This window comes from Lontra canadensis, unplaced genomic scaffold, assembly GCF_010015895.1.
Source record: "Lontra canadensis isolate GAN:19392208 unplaced genomic scaffold, GSC_riverotter_1.0 scaffold16, whole genome shotgun sequence".
NCBI lineage: Eukaryota > Metazoa > Chordata > Mammalia > Carnivora > Mustelidae > Lontra > Lontra canadensis.
The window spans coordinates 15,545,449-15,570,211 of record NW_022631010.1 but is presented as its reverse complement, the minus strand read 5'-3'; positions in this window follow the sequence as shown (position 1 = coordinate 15,570,211).

Sequence of the window (24,763 nt, the reverse complement as noted above, 5' to 3'; positions counted from 1 at the left end):
CTCATCCCAAAACACCCACTAAATTGACACATAAAGTCAACCATTACAGATGTGAATGCATTAAACAATCCAATCAAAAGGCTGAGAGTGTCAGAATGGATTAAAAAACAAATTTCAATTATATGCTGTGTACAGGAGACACACTTTAGACTCAAATATATAAATAGGTTGTAAGTAAAAGAATGGAAAAATATATCATGCAAACAGCAACCATAAAAAATCTGAAGAGGCTATACTAATATTAGACAAAATAGACTTGAACACAACAGGTATTGCTAGAGATAAAAGGGGCATTTTATAATGATAAAAGGATCAATCCATGAGGAATTCATAACAGTTATAAACACATACACATTTAACAGTACAGCCCCAAAGTCCATGAAGCAAAGGCTGATGCAGTTGAGGGGAAGAATAGACAAGTCAGCAATAATGGAATCTTCAATACCTCACTCTATATTGGATAGAACAATTGGGCAAGAGGTCAACAAGGAAATGAAAGACTTGCACACCATATACACAAGGCACACCTGACAGACACCCACAGAAGGCCTTACCCATCAACAGCAGAGTACACATTCTTCTAGGATGTACATGAAGCATTCTTCAAGATGGCCCTTAGACTAGGCCATACACAAACTTCAAGTTTAAAAGGATTGAAATCAAAGCAAGTATGTTCTCTGATCACAATAGAATAAACTTAGAAATTACTAAAGGACAGAAACAGAACAAACTCAGCAATATGTGGAAGTTAGACAAGGGGCTACAATAATCAATAATCAAATGACAGGCTCAGTTGGTAGAGTGTACAACTCTTTATCTTAGGGTTGTGAGTTTGAGTCCCACGTTGGGTATAGTGATTACTTAGAAATAAAATCTTAGAAAACACACACAGGTAAAATAGAAAATACTCCAAAATGAATTCAAGACATAACATACAAAAAACTTATGGGATTCAGCTAAAGCAGTTCTTAGAGGGAAATTTATAGCTGTAAGTGCCTACATTAAAAAAGAAGAAAGATATTAGATCAACAACCAAACACTCCACTTTTAGATATGAGAAAAAGAAGAGCAAACTCAACCCAAAGCAAGTAGAAGGAGGAAATAATGAGGATTAATTAATAGAGAATAGAAAGACAATAAAGAAAATCAATAAAGCCGAAGTTGGTTCTTCAAAAAGATCAGCAAAATTGACAGATTGTTAACTATACAGACTAAGAAAAAAGAAAAGACTCAGATTAATAAAATCATAAATAAAAGAGGAGATAGTGTTATGTAACTGACAGAAATAGGACATAAAGGGAATGTTATAAACAACTAAATGCCAACAAGTTACATAGCTTAGATAAACTTGACAAATGCCTAGAAAGATACGCACTACCACAACTGACCCAAAAAGAAATAGAAATTCAAATAAACCAATAACAAGTAAAAATATTAAATTAGTAAGCAAAAATCTTCCCAGAAAGAAAGTCTGGGACTAGATGCTATGTCAGTTAATTCTACCAAACATTTAGAGAATTAATACCAATTCTACACAGACTTTTCCAAAAAACAGAAGAGGATGGGAACCTCCTCAATTATTCCATGAGGTGCAGTCACTCAGCCAGGCAGCTCTCCTCAAATGGTTAAACACTGAGTTTTTTCCCCTCTTGGCATATAAATACCCAGGAGAAATAAAAAATATATCACACAAAAACATGGACATGAATGTTCACAGCAGCGGTTTTTTTTAGTAATTTAATTTTTTTTTTAAATTCATTTGACAGAAATCACAAGTAGGCAGAGAGGCAGGCAGAGAGAGAGGGGGAGGCAGACTCCCTGCTGAGCAGAGAGCCTGATGCAGGGCTCCATCCCAGGACCCCGGGGATCATGACCTGAGCCAAAGGCAGAGGCTTTTAACCTACTGAGCCACCCAGCGCCCCCATAGCAGCATTATTTAATAGTCACAAAATGAAAATAACACTAATGTTCACCAACTGATAAATAAACAAAAATGTAGTATATATTCATATAATGGAATATTATTTGGCAATAAATATAATAAAATACTGATAAATACAACAACATGAATGGACTTGGAAAGCATTATGCTACACAAAAGAAGCCAGTCACAAAGGACCACATATTGTATGATCCCATTTATTGGAAATGCCCAGTATAGATAAATTTATAGAAACAATCTATAGACTAGTAGTTTTTTAGAGCTGGGAAGGATGGGGGATGGAGAAGGTTAAGTGGTGGTAAATTAAGAGTGTGGGGTTTCTTTTAGGATTAATTAATGATGTGCTTTAATTATGATGCTGAATGCACACCTGTGTGACTATAATAAAAGCCATTGAATTGTATACTTTAAATGGGTGAATTTAAATTCACCCATTATTTCATTAAATTTATGATAATATAAGTCATATCTCAGTAAGTTGCTAAAAAAACAAAACAAAACAAAAGATATAATTCAGGAATAAATACTGGTGAAGAATACCATACCCTATCAAATTCTTCACTTTCTTGGTGGATCACTTCCAGTTTTTCCAAACATTTTTCACATGTATAATTAGAAATTAAGGTGCTTTTAATTTTTAAAAAAATTTTTAAAGATTTTATTTATTTATTTGAGAGAGAGAGAACACAAGTGGGGAAGGGGAGAAGCAGAGGAAGAGGGAGAAGCAGAGGAAGAGGGAGAAACAGGCTCTCCACCAAGCTGGGAGCCTGATGCAGGGCTTGAGCCCATGACCCTGAGGTCATGACCTGAGCCAAAGGCAGATGTTTAACCAACTGAGCCACCCAGGTGTCCCCCAAATTAAGGTGTTCTTAAATAACCACAATAACTGGGCCATATTATTACATCTGAAACATTTTACAATAATCCTTTCATATCATTAAAACTCTGTTAAGTGATCAAATTTCTAATTGCAGTATATAGTAGTTTGGGCTCAGCCATCCATAACAAAGTACGGTAGCCTGGGTAGCTTAACCAATAGAAATTTATTTTCCTCACAGTTCTGGAAGTGACAAGTCTGAGATCCAGGTGTTGATAGGTTTGATTTTTTCTGAGGCCTCCCTCCCTGGCTCGTAGGTGGCCATCCCTATCTGTTTTGTTTGGACGTTGTCTTTCCTCTGTGCATGTCTGTATCCTAAGGTCCTCTTCCTATAAGGACACCAGTCATGTCAGATTAAGGCCCATTCACATCACCTCATTTTACGTTAATTGCCTCTTTAAGGGCTATATCTCCCAAAACAGTCACATGCTGAGGTACTGGAGCTTAGGATTTCAACATATGAATTTTGGTGGGGAAGGCACAATTTACCCATAACACATTGTAAATGTCATTTAAAACATATTTTCTTGTTTGAACGAGGGACTCTCATAAAGGAAAAACGAAAACCCCACAGTTTCCTATTGTTAACATAAATTACTTCCAACTATTGCCACTTCAAAGTGTACAAATATAAAACTAAGTTTAAACTTCTTATGCGTATAGCTTATTTACAATTATAAATCCAAGTAGACTTCCAAGTGAACACAACAAAATCTAAAATCAGAGTTTATGTTAACAATGATATGATGGTTATATTACACTGTTTTGGTTACTGTTTTACCTTAGATCATTATCTGATTTTATTTTGGTTATTGTTTTTCTCAGTCCTAAAATTTCTATGTGATATTTCTTTGTACTTTAAATTTCTTTGCTGAAACTTTCTATTTTTTATGCATTGGTTTCAAGCATGTTCATAATTTTTATCAAAGCATTTTTATAATGGCTGCTTTAAATTCTTTTTCAACTAATTCTAACATCTTGGTGTTGACATCTATTGATTGTCTTTTGTCATTCTAGTTGAGATCTTCTTGGTTCTTGGTATGAGTGGCATTCCACTGAAACCTGGATATTTTGGTTATCATTTTACAAGTCTCTGGATCTTACTTAAATCTGTGTTTTAACAGGATTCCTCTTTAACAGGTCGCCATTTTGGTGGGAGAAGTGGGGTGTTCCCTTGTTACTTGCCACTTGGAAGTAGAGAAGTCTGTTTTCTCTACTCAGCTCCTATGACCCCTCTAGAGGAGTGGTTCCTCATTACCCCTTGGTGGAGGTGGGAGTTCAGGCTCCCACTAGGGCTTTTGCTGGCATCCTGTCTACTGGGAGGGGAAGGGGCTCTTTACTCCCTGGAGGAGATGAAAGTCTCCTTTCTCCTTTGGCCTTCTATGATTCCACTTGGCAGAGGGGGTCCTGGGATGCTTGTAACTGCCTAATGAGGGTAAAAGTCTAGGTTCTCCCCCATGACCTTCACTGGAAGGAGTGGGGGTGCAGTTGCAGCCTTTTTGTTTCTCATGGTGTTTGGCTGGAAGTAGAGCCATTCTTGTCTAAAAGTTTTCTGTTCTGCTAGGCTGCCCCTTTCTTGGTCCATTGGCCTGAGAGAGCAGACTTTTCCTGGGGCTCTTTTGTCTGTGTCCATTGGTATTTCTGGGTTGCTGGCTTCTCCAGTCTGGGTTAGATGAGGCAAAACAAAACCTCAGGGAATTCATCACCACGTTCCTCAGGACTCACGGTCCCAAACTGGCCTGCCTTATTTTCTCCACCTTCCAACTTTTCCTATGTAAAATGCCCCATTAAGCTGTGCTTAATGGAAGGAATAAGGGAAAGTGACTCTACGCCATCCTTCCAGAAGCAGAAATCCTGATTTTTATTATAGAAGCCTTTATTTGGAAGCTGAGTATTTCACTAGTTGACTTGATTCTTTTGATTTTGAACTTGACAGTCCTCACTTGAGTTGCTAATACGCATTATACTTCCGTTTTGACAATAAACTTGTTTTTAGCTATCTATCCATTATTTTTCTAGCCAATCCACTTAATAGATACCCTGGGAATTTGCAATGTATCCATTTCATGAAAAATTCCTGGTTGAGGGTTTACCACTACATTTACTGTTGACAGAGGTTGGTGTGTACATAGATTGACCCGTGCACCACCTCTGCTCAACCCTGAACAGAAAGATAAGACCACAAAGTTTATTTTACTTTCAGCAATTTCAATTCAGAAATTGATCATGACTCAATTTCTCTCACTTACTCTTTTACAGCTACCTGTAATCTTCATTTGGCATCAACATTACTACAATCACAAATACAAATACAAATACAAATGAAATTGCCCAGCATAAATCAGTTGCAAGTTGACCCTGAATATGTTTGTATTCACTCATTTTAGTTTGTCACCAGAATGAAAAATTCTTGAACTGCAAAATCCATTGAATTCATGCATTCTGGAGGCTCCATCTATATGGACTGGTAAACTCCACTTTGAGAAACTTAAATCTACACTATTTCCACATCAAGCTGGTTAATAAGAGTTACTAATGTACTATAGGCTAGCCTGAACGTGGTTGTTAAATATTGAGGCACATGGTTGGGGACAGACAGGAGCCATCTGACTGGTAGAGTAATGATAATGATGATAATAGGTTCATTCTTTACTCATCTGTATCATTCACTGACAGTCCCCCTCCATATTCCTAGACACTACCATGTCCAGTGTGATCCAGCTGATTTCCTGTTGCCATATTCTACAGTTACCATACTGTGCATCTCTGTACCTGGGAGTTTCTTCCAAAATCACAGAAGACTACTCTGTCCATGACACACCAGAAGTGTGAGGACATTAACACATCACAATAACACAAATGAGCAGCCTTCAATTCATGATTCTTAGAAACTGGTGTACAAAGAACCCAACTCCTTCACCTTTGGCGTGGGATATCACTGAGGCTTGTGTTTGCACACTTCCCAGAATTTCCCTTTGGTATTTCCAGCTCCCAATAGTGGTGACTGCCTTGCTAATGCATCCTTTATTGGCTGCATTCCCCTCCCTCATCTCCTAGCAGCACTATTAGTGTTTCCTGTACCTTCCAAATAAAGCCCTTGCACTCAGATTCTTATCTCAGGATTTGCTGCTGGGAGGAAAGCACCTTATTAAGTGCTTTTACTTATGATATCTTATTTGACCCATTTGACCCATACAATTCTGGAAGAGAGGAAGTTATATTCATCAGGGCCAGCAATTGAATGTGAGCCCTGTGTTCTGTTACCTTCTCTCCTGTATCCTGAGAACAGTACCTGGCGCATTATAGAAGTTTAACAAATAATTGATGAATAAAAGAAGAAACTGATGCTCCTATAAGTAATTTTTATCAAATTACCAACTAGAGAGCCAGGGCTTGGTCTTTTGACTCCAAGCACAGCGCTCTAGCCACTACACACTCACATCCCGTTCTTAACCCTGCTGTCTCAGACCTGGTTTGCAGAGGAACTTAAAGATGACTTAAATATGTCAGTATCATTAGCCAGCTCTAAACCATAGCGATGTCAGTGGTTTCAGAGTTGGTGGAATAGAAAGATCTGTGAGGACATTAAAGATATTTATGGGACAAATGGCCAAGTCTGCTTGTTTGTATCATGCAGATATTGGGGTGTCTCATTCCCATGGTGACCATCTGGAGATGTAGGGCCCCATAAAATAGAGGCAACTAGTTTTCTCTGCTCCAAGGTAGTTAAACACATTCTAGCCCAGCCATATTTTTATTTTGTTTTCCTCATCAGCAGTGTGAACATATAAAAGTCACTTTGCTTGGAAGACCCTTGTTTGATATTCTATCTTATGCTTTAAAAAAATTATTTCATATCTCCTTTAAGAATTATAGTGAGTTCTACAATAAATGGACACTTGTAGATAAAACCATGTTCCGCAATATGAACAAAGAAATAATATCTATTGCAGTTAGCTATCAGATTAGATATTAACTCATTAATCCATTTTTACTTAAATCATGCATCTTCCCCCAAATGAATGGTTATGCTGTGAAGCCATTTTGATTCCTGAGCACTGCTTTCCCAAACTCCTTAAAGTCATCAGGCACATTAAAGGATATCCAATTTCATTGGTCTAAGCTGAGTGATCGCAATTCATCAAGGCATGAAAAGTCTGTCCAGTCTTGTGGAATATCATTAAATGGTTCAAGGATGTTTCTAATCTTAATGATGGCCAAGGGGGAGCAACTATTATGATGATGAATGGGAATGAATATCTGGAGAAAGTTCAAGGCATGTTGTACTTACAAAGACTAATACACGTTGTTTATCTAAATCATCCAACTGATTAAAGAAACACACAAAGCCCAAGACAGTTAAAAGCAGAGAACCAAATAGGGTTTGACCTACCCTGGTATATTTATCGCTGACCATGTCATGCGTGTAAAATGTATTGCTCCACCAAGATGCTGTGTATATAAATCAGGAGGGTCTTTTGAGGCTATGTTGAGTAATATAGGCTGTCCAGTTTATTGCCTGGCTAAATATTTATATAAAATGAGTTCATTGATGGTGGGGAAGCCTCCATAAAAGGAGTCTTTCAATGTTACTAACTGATTAGCTACAATGCCTAAGGCTTAGGAACAGCTAGGTGGTGGTGACTTTGGTACTTCCGCTCCCCAAACCAATTCCTGAGTTGCTCAGTGTTTTGAACCCCTGAGCTGAGTTGGATTTTGTGTGTGTGTGTGTGTGTGTGTGTGTGTGTGTGTGTGTGTGTGTGTTTAGCCAAATAAGGCAACACCCTCTTGGTACCAAGACCAGTGTGGAGTTTGCAAGGAAAGAGGACATGTTTTTTGGTATACACCTAGAAGAAGGCTCTTTGGAACCATATTTCATTGGGAGAACATATCTGTTCAATGCACACTTAGCTCAGGGCAGTTAATGCTGGGATAAATGGAGGAAGCCTCACTTTATATCATAAAGGCCAGAGAATGAATCTCTTATGCAGGGGATTGCTTTTGGCTGATCTTTCCCCGGGCAGGAGGAGGAAAAAACAACCACATAGGTGACTGGGAGAACGTTGGGCCATGGTCCAAAGACTTAGTCATAGTAGATATCTTTAGTAGGTCTGGGAGTTGTAGGTCATTGGGCTGAAATAGGGCATCCATTGCTTAAAGGATTGTTTAAAGATAAGAAGCTGGAGTTGTTGAAGATTTAGAATTAAAGACACTCTTTACTTGGATTCTGAAACACCTAATGTTTCTGGTTTTCCTCATACCTCCCAGGCTTCTCCTCAGTATCCTTTTATGGCTTCTCTTCTTTCCCACTGAACATCGGTGGTCCCAGGGCTTGGTCCTAAGCCCTCTTGTCTCCATAAATTATTTTATCTCATCTGATGGCTTTAAGTATCATGCCTCCCAAACCACCAGCCTGAACTGCACTTAAACTGCAAACTACTGACTTGGTATGTCCACTGCGCCACCTAATAGAGCATTTCATAATACGTCTAACACAGAGCCCTTAGTTTTTTCCCCCATCCCGTAACCCCCAAGCCTCTTCCTTCCCCAGAATTCACCATTTCAACTGATGTTCTCATTTACTCATTAGCTCATATACAAAATCTACAAGTTACCTTTGAGTTCTCTCTTCCTCCTCTGCACCACACACTTGAGCTTGAGCTACAGCATGAGGAGCTGGCTGACTCAGAAGGATGCCTTCTCATCTGGTCTTGGAAAATGCAGGAGGTAGGGCACCCGATGAACAGTGAACTACTCCAGGTCACTTCACGTTATTTTTTTCTCTCAATGGGCACAAGTATTTCAGTGGAGATACCAGTTTGGCCCATCTCAAGGGTCAGATATGGAGACTTCAAATCCTGCATCTTTGTTTACAAAATTAGGAGTCTCAGCCTGGCTCATAATCCCATGGACAGGAGCTCAGGGCAAGCTGCTGTGTGTCAGGTGCACCTTTGTTATCTGTCCATCTTTGGCCACTAGAGGCACAAAGGATGGGAGGAGAACTGACAAGACCAAATCAGCTCCTGCCCCTCCCCTGACTGCTGTGGCACCATTTATCTCCATCTCCTGGCGTCTTTCTTTCCCTAAGGAATGTCTTCCCTTCCTAACCTTGCTCCACTCCTCAGCTTAGTACTATTGAGAAAACATGGCTTGTCCTCCCTCCACAGATCCCTGGCCAGCACTTTCATATTTCTTACTTCATTTTTCATAATCAAACATGTTATAATGAAGAATGGAATTCTTTATTGAAAGGATGGTGAAAAACATTTCTTTCTTATTATTGGAACTACAAAAGTGATATACTTGAAATACTAGAAATTTTTTTTAAAAAATCAGATGAGGAAGAGAATTAAATTCCTTTACAATCCCATCACTGAGAAATAATCACAACACTTAACGTTTTAAAATGTTTTCCTTCCATTTCTTTTTTAGTGAATTCATTTTTGGGAGGGAAAAAATGTACCAAAATTTATATGGAATTGGACCTTTTTGTGAGTCATTATGCACAAACCTCCTCTTAGGAAGAAATTGGCTTTCCTGATAAATGCAGAAGGAATTTTCTGATGAATTCTTTTTTTCTTCTCCTCTTCTCTCCTCTTTTCTCCTCTCCTTTCTTCTCTTCTCCCCTCCCCTCCCCTCTCCTCCCCTCTTCTCTTCTTTCCTCTCTTCTTCTCTTTTCTTCTCTTTCTTTTGAAAGGGAGAGAGAGAGGAGTGAGTGTCAGAAGGAGAGGGAGAAAATCTTAATTATGCAGACTCCATGCCCAGTGCAGAGCCCACTGCGGGGCTTGATTTCACAACCCTGAGATCATGACTTGAGCTAAAATCAAGAGTCGGATGTTTAACTGACTGAACTACCCAGGCACCCCAGTTTTCTGATGAATTCTGATGGGATTAAGACCATATCTGAGAAAGCAGTTATTCATTCTCCCAGGTGACTCTCAGCTGACATTTCTTTCTTTTGGTATCTAGTCTAACAATGATTATCTAACCATTTCTTTTCTGCACTGAAAGGAAGTCTTTGGACTAGCCTGATGTATATAGTTCTTTTTCCTGCAGCAAGATTGCCATGTAACTCTGACTCTTAATCACATTTGGAGCCGAGTTCACCAGTTGCATTTGGAAACAAATTTCTTCCACCTTCATTTCATTTAAAAAAAAAAAAAAAGGTCAATTTCATGGAGCTAAAATTTATGTATGATAAAATATATCCACTTCAAATGTACAGTTCAATGATTTTTGGCAAACATATATTCCTATGTAACTGCCACCACAAGCAAGATGTAAAACATTTTTATCACCCCCAAAAGTTCCCTAATGTCCCTTTGGAGTCAGTCCCCCTTCACTTCTGGCTCTTAGTAACCACTGATCTGTTTTCTGTTTCCGTTACTACAGATTAATGGAGTTTTTCTTTTTCTTTTCTTTTTTTTTTTTTTTGGTCTTTTATCGAATTTCATATAAATGGAAATCATATAAATTTCATATAAATGGAATTTTATAGAATTTCATATAAATGGAATTTCATATAAATACGGTATGTATTCATTTGCATCCAGCCTTTAAAATGTGTTTGAGAAATGCACCCATATTTTTGTGTATAGCAGGAAGGCACCTATTTTCTCTGCTGTAGAGTATTCCACTAAATGCGAATACACCAAAAATTTATTTCTCTGATCTATTGGTAAGCACCAGGTTGTTTTCAGTTCCAGGCTATTAAGAATAGTGCTGCAGGGTGCCTGACTGTCTCAGTCAGCAAAGCATCCCACTCTTGATTTTGACTCAGGTCGTGATCTTGTGGTCATGGGATCTAGCCTATGTTGGGTTCCTTGTCCAGCTTGGAGTCTGTTTGTCTCTCTCCCTCTGTTCCTGCTTGCTTGCTGTCTTTCTCTCTCTCAAATAAATAAACAAATAAATTCTTAAAAAAGTAGTGCTGCTAAGGATATTCATATTTAAATTTTTGTGTAGGTGTATATTTTCCTTTCTCCTGGATGAATACCTAGGAGTGAAAATCCTGAGTTATATGGTATTTTACACTTATGTAAGAATAAAAGTATAAGAAGTTGCCAGATAATTTTTCAGAATGGTTGAGATCTTCCATTTTTACCATGACTACTTCTTACCAGTGAAAAGGGAGTTTAACAATGAAAAACATGGATATGTTGTCTTTTCTCTTTGGTTCTCTTCCTTTTGAAACATATTTGTCTTTCTTTTTCATTTCTGTGAAAGAGAAATATCCAGAAGAAACAAAATGGTTATCTGATCCTGAAGATAAAGGAATTGAAGAGAATGCTAATGAATTCCTAACCTAAGGGGGTGAATTTTCCCTTCAGCCTGCAAAATGGTCCTTCAGACTACATTTGAGACCCATTTTCAGACGTGGAGATTACTCAGTCCTCCTAGCTCAGCCCCAGGTGACTAATCCTTTGCAGATTTCCCATGGTAGGCCTATTAAACGTTTCTTTGACACCACACTCCCTTTCTTTAGAACACTTAGCATGGTTTATAGTCATTTATATTTGTGGAATTCATTGATTAGTGTCTTTTTTTCCTTACTTCATGAAACAAGGAACCAAGCCTCTTTAATTCCCCTGACTCACAGTAGAGCTCAAATAAATATTTTTTAAATGAATGCACAAGCAAATGAAAGAAATGGAAAATAGGCTAACAGAATAAGCCTGCCGAGCTAACAGTTGTTACTGTACAAAAAATGGTTAAAATGCATGGATTCATTGACCGCCAACTCCCTAAAAAAGACCATAGCTATACTCTGCTGATCAAGCAAAGCTGTTTGTTACTTACTGCAGTAAGGTAGAGCACCACCTTGACAAAGTCTCAGTAGTACTTTCAAAGGGACAGGTCCAGGCTGATATGTGTAGGGTTTTAGATCTGGGTTTGAGCAGTTTGAGGCAGACCTTTCAATGTGGGTATTCCAACTGGACAATGTTCACAGGCAGGTAAGAGTTCTAAGAAGTAAGGTATGCTTTGATAACCAAGTAGGTCTGTCCCACAGAGCAACTTTTTGGCCTGAAAAGGGGGGCTGGTTGAGTAGTCCATTGTTTGAAAATAAGTGGATGTTGGGGAAGCTCCTGAAGCCAATATTGAGGTTATTTACTGACAAGAATTTCCTGGAACAAATAGTACAGTCTTCTTGATGTAGGCTTAGTTCTGTTAAGTTATGGGGCTGCTGGCAGCTCCCAAAACCCAGTTCCCTACGACTAAGTATAGAAAGGCAGATTACTTCTCTGACTTTTATATGCTGAATGAGGAGACTATGCTTCACAACAATTGCTCATTGTTAAATCTGGAAAAATCTGTAGGCATGACTGGAATACTAACTGCTGCATTCCCACCTCTTGAATTTAAGCCATAAAACTTGTCATTATATAAAATACTAACATCTCAACAGCACATCCTGGAACCAAGATATGGATTTGTGAGGCTTCGCTCTTTTTGTCCTTTCTCTAACTTTCCTTTATTTTTTTGATTTACAATTGCTTTATGAAACAACACTTTAGTTTCCCTGTCAAGAATCTGGTGGGAATGAGGAGTGAGAGGACATACCAAGAGCATGTTAGTATAATAGCAGATGATTCTAATGAGCTTTGAACATTTAGGAAGCTATAGTGGTTAAGGTATGAGTAAGGTTGCCATAATATCAACATAACTATTTTGCTGCAAAGTGGGGAACAGCGAGCTCTCTATAAGACTCTTTGGGGATTGGGGGAGGGGGTCTCCTTGACCAAGAGCTTAGGAGGAAGGAGAGCAGAATGAGTTACACAGAGGCTTTTAAGAATAGCTGAGTTAAGTTGCCATATCCCCACCAATCAGATCCCTTGCTACATCACAAACCATTCACCTAGTCAAAATGGAAGACAGAGGCAGTCTATAAAGCATTCCAAAGGCACCATCACCATCAAGTTACACATAATTCGTAACCAAGTCTCCATGCAGTGTTGGAGGAAGCATGCTAGGGCTTGTGCGATTCCCCAGCCACATGTATGGTAGGGTAGGGATGTAGGAAAGTTTTTGGCCATGGAAAGTAAACATCTCACCTCCAAAAGGGCAGAGTCCTGCAAACACTATGAAACAAAGACTCACTATTGTGAACAGAGCCAAGAAGTTCCCAAAAGGGAGGGTGGAGTTTGGGCATGGCTTTCCTTCTCTTCCCTGGTGTAATATTGTCACATCATCTGGGGGTAGTGTGTGCAGAAGGGAGCCTTTAGAAAGTTGGCTGTGCTATAATTTATATTTCCCCTCAGCAACTAAATCTTTGCTCTCTGCTCTACAGCCTAGCAGCTGTAATTCTTCTCTCCCTTTTAAAGTTTTTTTCTTATAAAATATATGTACATAATCTAAAAATTAAATAAGCCCCCAAATAGCAAGGGCCTTACCACTCCTACCCCCAAGTTCTGCTGCCCAAGACCCACTTGCTTTCAACCATTTTTTCTTTTTTGTATTTATCTGTTTGCTTATACTCTTTCTGGATTATTCATATTAGGCTCTATGTGTTGACTTCCTGCTATGTTAAATTAAGATACAGTACCTTTGCACACTCCCTCCCCTTTTCCTCTCTCCCTATGCTCATAATGACATCACAGTTTTTAGCTAAATCAGTTGTCACTATTTATGCTGCTATGGTTGATAAATATGGTTTCCCCCAGAACCAAGTAGGGAATTGTGATTATTTTTCTTGCCCACTGCTTAATTTTATTGTTTTCCACTTGCAGACTTTTCTGGGTCCTACCTTTATTTTTCCCATCTGATCTGTCAAACCACACCCCTCCCAAAAAAGGATAGCTTTTCCAAAAGCTCAAACATATCAGATAATTTGTTCTACCTTCTTTTTCTGAAGTCTTCCCTGCTGAACCCTTCTGTTCTCCTGTTTTGATGCAGTCTTTAGGGCTGCTGCAGGGTTGTCATCCTGGAGTATTTTTCACCATTACCCTGTGACTTCCCTTTTTGGCTGCCTTGTTTTTTGGATCTCCACATTTCCCACTTTCTTGGCTTACTCACTCCTTTTGTAGGATCATCTTCTCTAGTGGTTTCCTAAAACAGAGCACATAGGAGGCACTTATATTTTCAGTCTAAGGATGCATCTGAACTGCCTTTATCCTTCCTCTTATAATAATTTATAATTTGGATATATGTAGATTCCTGTTTGAAACTCAGTTGCTTTACTAGCACACATATTGCTGTGACTAGTACAATGCAAATTTCATCTCCAATCCTTTGTAAGTGATGTCTTTTTCCCTTCTCTCTCTCTCTCTCTCTCTGGGATAGTTTTCAGGATCTTCTCTTTATTTCCATGAGTCTCACAGTACTGGCCACTCAGTGAGCCCTTTCAATCTCAAGACACACTCTTTAGTTATGGAATTTTTCTTTTGTTGTTTCCTTAATAATTTCTTTCTGTCTCCATTCTCTAAGTCTTTGGAATAACTCTTATTTGGAACTTGGATTTCCTAGATTGATTCCCCAAGATTCTAATCAACCTTTATGAAAAATATTTTTCTATTTGTTCTACTTCCACCCACTTTATTTTCCAAGCCTTCTGATTTTTAAAAAATTTAACCACCCTATTTTAAATTTATAAGAGTTCTTTCTTATTATTTCATTCATATTTTTTTAAATTTCTTTTCAGTGTTCCAGAATTCATTGTTTATGCACCACACCCAGTGCTCCATGCAATATGTTCCCTCCATAATACCCACCACCAGGCTCACCCAACCCCCCACTTCCCTCCCCTCCAAAACCTTCAGTTTGTTTCTCAGAGTCCACAGTCTCTCATGGCTTGTTTCCCCCTCCAATTTTCCCCAACTCATTTCTCCTGTCCATCTCCCAATGTCCTCCATGTTATTTCTTATGCTACACAAGTAAGTGAAACCACATGATAATTGACTCTTTCTGCTTGACTTATTTCACTCAGCATAATCTCTTCCAGTCCCATCCATGTTGATACAAAAGTTGGGTATTCATCCTTTCTGATGGAGGCGTAATATTTCATAGTATATATGGACCATATCTTCTTTATCCATTTGTCTGTTGAAGGGCATCTTGGTTCTTTCCACAGTTTGGCAACTGTGGCCATTGCTACTATGAACACTGGGGTACAGATGGCCCTTCTTTTCACTACATCAGTATCTTCAGGGTAAATACCCAGTAATGCAATTCCAGGGTCATAGGGAAGCTCTATTTTTAATTTCTTAAGGAATCTCCACACTGTTTTCCAATGTTGCTGCACCAGCTTTTATTCCCACCAACAGTGGGAATAAAACAGTGGTTCCTCTTTCTCCACATCCTCTCCAACATATGTTCTATAGACCAGTGGAATGGAGTAGAGAGCCCAGATATGAACCCTCAACTCATGGTCAAATAATCTTTGACAAAGCAGGAAAAAATATACAGTGGGAAAAGACAGTCTCTTCAGTAAATGGTGCTGGGAAAATTGGACAGCTATGTGTAGAAGAATGAAACCCGACCATTCTCTTATACCATACACAAAGATAAACTCAAAATGGATAAAAGACGTCAACGTGAGGCAGGAATCTATCAAAATCCTAGAGGAGAACATAGGCAGTAACCTCTTCGACACTGGCCACAGCAACTTCTTTCAAGATGAAGAGGTGGGGGGGTGGGAGGTTGGGGGAACCAGGTGGTGGGTATTAGAGAGGGCACGGATTGCATGGAGCACTGGGTGTGGTACAAAAACAATGAATACTGTTATGCTGAAAAAAAAAAAAAAGATATGTCTCCAAAGGCAAAGACAAAAGCAAAAGCAAAAACAAAAACAAAACAAACAAAAACCAAAAACAAAAGCAAAAATGAACTTTTGGGACTTCATCAAGATCAAAAGCTTGTGCACAGCAAAGGAAACAGTCAACAAAACAAAGAGGCAACTCACAGAATGGGAAAAGATATTCGCAAATGCCATTACAGACAAAGGGCTGATATCCAAGATCTATAAAGAACTTCTCAAGCTCAACACACACACAAAAATAATCACGTCAAAAAAATGCGCAGAAGACATGAACAGACACTTCTCCAAAGAAGATATACAAATCGCTAACAGACACATGAATAAATGTTCATCATCATTAGCAATCAGATTTGAATCAAAACCACATTGAGATACCTTACACAGAATGGCCAGAATTAACAAGGCATTCATAATTTCTTATAGTTTCCTCTTCTTATCTCATGGATGCAGCCTCTCTCTCTTTTTAAAATATTTTACTTATTTATTTGAGAGAGAAAAAGAGAGTGAGAGAGAGAGAGTGCATGAGATGAGGAGAGAGGGAAAAACAGGCTCTCCACTGAGCAAGGAGCAAGATGTGAAAGCCACATTACCCAAAGTGCTGAGTGTGGCACTGGTGGTACATGAGTTGGTTTTAGGGCACAAATGGGTAAACATTTTCCTTATAAGTGAGAGTGAGTCATGTTCCAAGTATTAAGATCAATAATAGTACAGGAGGGATAGAGACAAGGCAAAAACTCAAAAAAAAAAAAAAGCACTCAAATGATTGATGTTTGGGAGACAGTATAATAAAGAAAAGGAAGGCATCTTTTATTACATTAGGAGAGAGAGTAGAAAGGGGACTCCGTGTGGAATTGATGGACAAAGTAAAGGGGCAGAGATGTAAGGTGGGGAAATTAGAAGTCCCTCTCTGTGTGTTTGGAGGGTGGTCAGGGGCTAGATTATAAAGAACCATGTATTTTCCTAAGTATTATTTTAAAACACTGGTTCCATGGTTGTACAGTGTCTGAGTCCAGGAGGTAGCATGGTTATTCATTTTGGCTCATCCAAGTCCAAGTCAGTAAGAAATGATTTGCGTTTGAATTATTTACAACAACTAAGAAAGGATATAGACTGCCTTTCTGCTGTCACCCAGGAAGCTACTGGTGTGTCTCCTACTCCAACCACCTGCTCCCATCCAGCCCACATGGATGCTGGATGTGGTATGCTGAATGAATGTAAATTTATTTTAACCCAAATCTCAGAAAAACCTTAACCACGTTATAAAATCTAAGTTAATACATTCTCAATGAGTATGCACGTGATGAATTTTAGATATCTTATCATTCTAGATATCCCTGTGTTTTCAGCATCTACACAAGTTAGGTAAACTCTGGAACACAACATAGCAATTCAAGTGTTCTGTAACTGCACTGCCCAATGCAGTAGCTACTATGTGACTATGTAAAGTTAAAATAATTAAATAAAAAAAAAATGCAGTCTCTCAAACTAGCCACATTTCAAGTGCCTTCTGGTCTCATGTGACAAGTGACTGCAATATGGCATATCAAGATATAGAACATTTTTATTACCAAAAGTTCTCTTAGATAGCACTATCCCAAGGTTGCACAAAGCCTATTGTTTTTCATTGAGCTAGAATGGATATATATAACATATTAGCTTCAGGTGTACAACATAATGATTACATATTTGTACAAAGCCTACTTTTAAATTTAAAAAAATCTGAAAAGTAACCACCACCACAATCATGACACAGAACATCTCCATAACCCCTCAGATTCCCTCATACTACTCCTTCAGAGGCACAATCCCTCACCACCCCAACGCAGATCTTGAACTCACAACTCTGAGATTAAAACCTGAGCTGAGATCAAGAGTTGGACACCTAACCAGCTGAGCCACTTAGGCGCCGCAATATATAACCTTTTGAGACTAGCTTCTTCTACACAACTTAATGCCTTCAAGTTGTATCCAACTTGTTGCACAGACCCAAGTCTTCAGTGCTGAAAATATTCCATTATATGGTGATTTCACAGCTTTTGATTCTACTCACTGAACAACATCTTGGTCATTTCCATTTTGGAATGTACGAATAAAGCTGCTAAAACATTTGCGATTAGGTTTCTGTGTGAATATAGGTTTTTATTTCTTTAAGCTAAATATCCAGGAGTAGGTTTGCTGGGTTGTATGGTAAGTATAGGCTGCATTTTACAAGAAACTGCCAAACTTTTTCAGAGTGGCTATACTATTTTTCTTTTTTTAAAAAATTTTTAAAAAATATATTTTATTTTATTTTATTTTATATTATTTTATTTTATTTTATTTTATTTTATTTTATTTTATTTTATTTTATGTATTTTCAGTGTTCCAGAATCCATTGTTTATGCACCACACCCAGTGCTCCATGCAATATGTGCCCTCCTTAATACCTACCACCAGGCTCACCCATTGCCCCATCCTCCTCCCCTCCAAAACCCTCAGATTATTTCTCAGAGTCCACAGTCTCTCATGGCTTGTTTCCCCCACCAATTTCCCTCAACTCACTTCTCTCCATCTCCCAATGTCCTCCATGTTATTCTTTATACTCCACAAGTAAGTGATACCATATGATAATCGACTTTCTATGCTTGACTTACTTCACTCAGCATAATCTCCTCCAGTACCATCCATGTTGATACAAAAGTTGGGTATTCATCCTTTCTGATGGAGGCATAATACTCCATTGTATATATGGACCATATCTTCTTTATTGATTCATCTGTTGAAGGGCATTTTGGCTCTTACCACAGTTTGGCAACTGTAGCCATTGCTGCTATGAACCTTGGGGTACAGATGGCTACTATTTTTTATTCCCAACAGCAGAGTGTGAGAAATCCATGAGCTCTGTGTCTTTGTTAACATTGATGTTGTCTCTCTCTCTCTCTCTTTTTTGCCATTCAAATACATATATGGTAGTTTATTATGGTATTAATTTGCAGTTCCTTAATGGCTAATTCTGTTTTGGTTACTTACCACCTTTATATTTTCTTTGGAGAGAGGCCTATTCAAATATTTTGCCCATTTAAAAATTAGATTGTTTGTTTTCATATTGTTGAGTTTTGAGCATTATTTATATATTCTGGTTATAAGTTCTTTGTCAGATACATGATTTGAAAGTATTTCTCTGTATCCTTCTTTTCTTTTTTTCCCCCTTTCTTTTAATAGAGTCTTTTATGGAACAAAATTTTAAATTTTGATGATTCTGATTACTATTGCTTTATAATAAATCTTCAAATTAGATAGCATGGTTTCTCCAAATTTATTCTTTTTCAAAATGGCTTTGGCTGTTCTAGTTGCTTTTCCATATGAATATTAGAGCCAGTGTTACTCTGTCTACAAAATAAAATCCTACTGGGATTGGGATTGGAATTTAGTCAAATCCTTAGATCATTTGGGGTGAAAATCAACATCTTGACTATGTTGAATCTTCACATTCATGGATGTGGTATATATTTATTTTTTTAAAAAATATTTTATTTATTTATTTTAGAGAGAACACAAGCAGAGAGAGGGGCAGAAGGAGAGGTACAAGCAGACTCCCCACTGTGTGAAGAGCCTGACACAGGGCTGGATCCCAGGATTGGGTTCATGACCTGAGCTGAAGTCAGATGCTTAACCAACTGAGCCACCCAGACACCCCTGTGGTGTATCTTTCTATGTATTTAGATCTTTGTTGCTTTCTTTCATTAATGTTTTGTAAGTTTTCTCATATAGATTCAGCACATATTTTTTATCTTTCTATGTAATTATGTCAGTTTGGAGCTATTGTAAATGATATTTTTATCCTTTTATTTCTAATTGTTGATTGCTAGGATGAAGTAGTATGATTGATTGGGGTTTATTTCTTTCTTTTAAAAAATTTTGTTATATTATTATTGTTGTTTTTAAGTAAACTCTTCCCCCAATATGGGGCTCAAACTCACAACCCTGAAATCAAGATTTGAGTGCTCTACTGACTGAGCCAGCCAGGTACCGCTGATTGATTGTTTTTAAATGTTGACCTTGTATCCTGTGACCTTGGTAAGTTCATTATTAGTTCTAGATCTTCTTTTGTAGACTAGTTGTATATTTCAATATGCACTATCATACTACATGTGAATGGCCGAGCCTTCTTTCTAATATCAGGATTTTGGCAACATTCTAAGGGATCAGATGAAAATTTCACGTCATGTAAAACAAAGCTGAGTTTTCTGATCTCTTTCTTTTTCATTTCTATTTTTTGATTAAAATTCCTTTTAGATTATCTATATGCTTTTCCTCCCATGCCCCTAATGATAGGAATAAATATTCTCTCAATAAAATGGTCTCATGGTAAGAGTGGTTTTGGTGACATAGTCTTCATACCAAAATCAACTTTCCTAGATGTTCTCAAGGATTTATAACTTCATACCCAGACTCCCCCTTGAATAAGTTATCCCATATAGTTACTTAGTGGTAAATATTGCAACTTTAGCACTAGTAATGAGAACATGAAACTAGAACCGGACATCCTGGTGACCCAGAGGCCTCCTCAGGGGCTTCTGATAATGGGATGGAAGAGTATCAGTCCCAGGAATGAGACAGTCTGAGGAGCCAAGAAGGAAGGGGGATGGCATTGCTGTCCCCTCAAAAGGCCTCTGGCACCAAACCACGGCTGGTATCTTCCAGACATAGAGGTTCCATCATTTGTTTATAGGAAAATGGTCCTCCCACCACTGGCTGACCCCTGCTGACCCCAGGATTTTTCAAACAGCTTAGCCCACACAAATGACAGGCTGAAGTTAACTGTACCATGCTAATTAAGGACTGTCAAAAATACCAACAGGCAGGAGGTGGCAGGACATGGGTGTTTAGCACGTCAGAGTTGCTGGCTCTCATATGATGCACTTGATCTGTTGTGGGTCCAGAATTGTCCCAGGGAATAAGGAGGAAGGTGAGCGAACTATTTCTCTTGGGGGCCTTAGCTCACATGCTGTATGTCATTAATCTGGCAACAAAACAGGAAGCAACATCGGTGCTCAGAGCCAAGAATAAAGCTCAGGCGCCATGTCCAGAAGCCCTGAAGACAAGACAAAGGGAGTCTTTTAATTAGGACTGACCAGCCGTAATAAACCTATGGAAACAGAACTACATGCTTTCTGGCATGCACACACTACACCACCCATACAGCAGTATCGGTAGCTAAAAATTCACATCGTTTGAATGAAAGAGATAAGCCAACTTGAAATTTATTAGGTCCCTAGGGATGGGTTGACTTACCGTATTTCTTTTCTAGTAATGCATAGGTATGACCAGACTCTACCAAATTTAATCTCTCTACCTCTTAGGCCCTATTTCCATCATGGGGTGGGGAGTGGGGAGGTGGGGCTTTCAAAGAGGGCCAGGGGTTGTTGGTAGGAACCAGGTTTTATGTTTTTTTCAATAAATACTCACCACCATGGGGCCATACCTGAACTTTTAACAAGCTACAGCCACTTTACCTTTTTTTTCCCTATGCTTTCCCAGGCTTATTGAGATATAATTGACATGTAACATTGTTTAAAGTATACAACATGATGATTTGATGATACAAGTGTATATTGCAAAATGATTACCATAAGATATTTAAGTGTTCTTGATGATACTGAGGCTGTCCCAGTCCATCCACCTATCCACCCATCCACACACCCATCCACCCATCCACACACCCATCCACCTATCCACACACCCATCCACTCACCCATCCACCCATCCATCCATCCACACACCCATCCACCCACCCAAGCACCCAAGCACCCATCCATCCATCCACACACCCATCCACCCACCCAAGCACCCATCCATCCATCCACACACCCATCCACCCACCCAAGCACCCATCCACCCAGCAACCCAGCCACCCATGCACCCATCCACCCATGCACCCATCCACACACCCACCAACCCATCCATCCACCCATCCACACATCCACACACCCACCCACCCATCCATCCACCCATCCATTCATCTACAATTGCCCAGTACCTACCATGTGCCTGCCACCTGATATAGGTGCTCAGAACACAAAGTTGTACAAAAGACAAGCATTCCTGCCCCAAGAAATTCATAGTCTTAGCTACCCATTTTTTAGAAGCCATGTTATTTTCTTCCTTCTTTCCTTCATTTGACAAATCCTAATTATAGTACAGCCACTTTGTCTTAAATTTTAAAGTAATTTTTATTTTTTTCTTTACTACTAATACAATACAAGACAAATTGCTGTCAACCCTTCTGTATATATCCTTCAGACCAAGATTTCTCAATATCAGCACTACCGATATTTTGGGCCAGAAGAATCTTTATTGTGGAGGGCTGCCTTGTGTATTGTAGGGTGTTTAGTGGCATCTCTGGCCTCTTACCCTCTACCCCTTAGATGCCAGTAGCAACTCCCTTCCTACTTCCCATTTGTGTTGGAATAATGAAAAATGGCTCCTGATCATTGCCAAATGTCTTCTAGGCCCTCACTGCCTTAGGCCATTCTGGATTCAGGGTGAGGTTTATTGACTGAAACTTATCATCTATTCCCTTTCCCCTTCAGGAGTCTAGATGACACTTATAAGTTATCAGCTTTATTAACTATTCAGTTTGAGGCAACTGGAGCCTGAGTGAGCCTGACTGGTTTCATTCATCCAAAGTAAACTGAGGAGCTGGAAGCAGAAAGAAGAGGCCTGGTTGGACCTGTCTGAGGTAAGAAAAACCCTACGGTCCTGCCAGAGCAGGTCTGAGAGGACAGGAAAGGGAGGGGCTCTGTTTTGGGGTTCTGAGACAGAATGACCCTAATTGGCTGCTACTGATATGGTCAGTTAAGATAAGCTGGTCTCTCCAGGTTGGAAGGTCATTCCACAGCTAGGAACCTCCTCTGAGAAAACCACACAGTGGGGAGGGAGTTCCTGCTTTAGGAGTCAAGGCAGGAGTTTGGGGTCATGACAAGAAGGGCTCCCCACATGGAGATTTTTTTTCTATGACTATATAGATACACATACACATTTTAAGTAAAGGCTGTTTTGAAGGCTGTTTTGTACCCTGTTTTGTGGCCTTTTTGGTATCACACCATGCGTGTGATACCAAAGGGTTTTATAACCCTTTTTCAGTTCCCATATCAACCCACATTAAATTATTGAAAACAGCATTTGAAACGGCTGTGTATTATTTGCTTGTACATAATGTAGTTTCACCCGTTCACTTTTGACCATTGTTGTTTTCAAATTTCTTCTAATATGAACAGAGCTAAGCATCTGAGAGATTAGGACTGCAGTTTGTCACTGATTCTTGCCTATGGGCAAATTATTAGACGTGGAATCATTGGTTTCGTGGTGTGTATTGCTATGCCCTTCTTTTGGAATCTGGAGCCCCAAATTATATGTAGCTTGAGGAGCTAAAGTAAGTAGGCATAATTGAAGAAAGAGTAATTTAACAGCTGCATTGCATATTTTTCTGCCTTCTCTAAAGCCCAGATGACTGCTTAAAGTCTGGGGACCCCAGTTTGAAAGACTTGAGCCCTGGGTTTTTCTTCCTCCCCTCCCCAACAGCAGCCAACAACTCCTGGGGCCCTGAGAAAGCTCTCCTCTCCTGTCTCTGGGCTACTTAACTTTTGGCATACCATAGTACTTTGCCCCTGGAACTGTGCTGTGGCCAGAACCACAGTTGTCTTCTGGATTTGGCATCCTTGATGAGGTTAGGTGCATTTTCATAGACTTGGGCCCATCTGGAGAAGGCTATGTGTATTGTAAATATTTTCAGTTTTCCATATATCATGATGTTTCACCATCTGAGAAAGATCTTTCTCACAGCCCCTCCTTTGGTTAGAAAACTCTTAGAGATAGCAAAGGATAGGGCGAGGAACCTGTCCTTGACGTACAAGCTAACCAGTCCAGAGTAACCCACCTACCCTACTTGGCCTGTGTATCCCAGGAGGCAATATTTCTCTTCCTTAATCATCCCAGGGCCAGTGCCATGGGCAGACAACTGGTGACCTCTTCTCAAGGTTTCAAACTAGCAACCCTAAACTGTTTACCTTGCTTTGCCTTGTCTTTTGCAAGGAAACTCCAATAAAGGCTATGTTCCAAGCACACCCTTCATTCCTGTTTTCTGCCTTCTGACCTTTCTGTCTTTCCTCTGTGACCCGGGAAGGTGTGCTGTGCCTCTAGTCTCTAGGATTTGTGAGTATAAGAAACTTTGGTGTTCCCTGAACCTCTCTAATGTCTCCTGTTGTGGCCACACCTGCTGACAGTCTCATAAAATATAAATCACTGTGGTGTAGGACCTGTCTTTAGGCTTTATGAAGCTGATTCCCTAGGCTTCTGGTCTTGAGTTGTGGGGACTGGCTGTCACTTGAGTGCTTTTGCAACAAGGAATCACAGCCTTGATATTTCCATTTTTGTGTTTTCAGCCTGAGGACCCCATAAGAAAGAGCTGCTGGGATTCACTCTTCTGCTCTAGAAGTTCCTAGAAAAGTAGTCTTTTAACAGGGGCAGATTTTAAACACTAGTACCATTGAAATACTGTCTGAAATCAAAAGCTCACTTTGTTCCAGGAGACTTCATTTTTTTTTTCTTTCTTCATCTCTCTCTTCCCCAACTTAAACATGACCCCAAAAAAGTGCCGTCTAAGTCGTGAAGCAGGAGACAAACAGATGGCCAAGGTTAATATTTATGTTTGGAAGCACGGTCCCCATGGAACGGGCAGTAGCCCTTGAGCTGCCTCCAAGGTTTCTCTTAGCCAGTGTGTTGGCCAAACAGTCCTGCTCTTCATACGCTTTTTATGGTTTGGGAGGGAGCTGCGTGTTTTCATGGGAAGAGACCGACTAGGCTTTGAGGAGGCTGTGGCAGTGGTGGGGGTCAGCCCCTGGGGTCCTGCTCCACAACCCCAGCTGCCCCCTTCCAACCCCTGACAGGGTTAGGAGAACCCATTGGGTCTGGGGAAGCAGTAGAACTGATGGGGTTGGCTCAGCGAACAAACGCCCAGTGTTCCATCCACTCTGCATCCAGTGCCAAGGTCCATTCTCCAGAGACACTGATGGCTCTGTTCTGTGAGACAGTAGCCTTGCGTCACTCCACAGGGGAAAGGTGCGTGCTAGACCTCCCTCTTGCAAAACCTGGGTCCACCAGGTGCAGTGCCAGAGCTCTGCCATTTGATCCATGCAGGGCTGCTCAGCTCAGG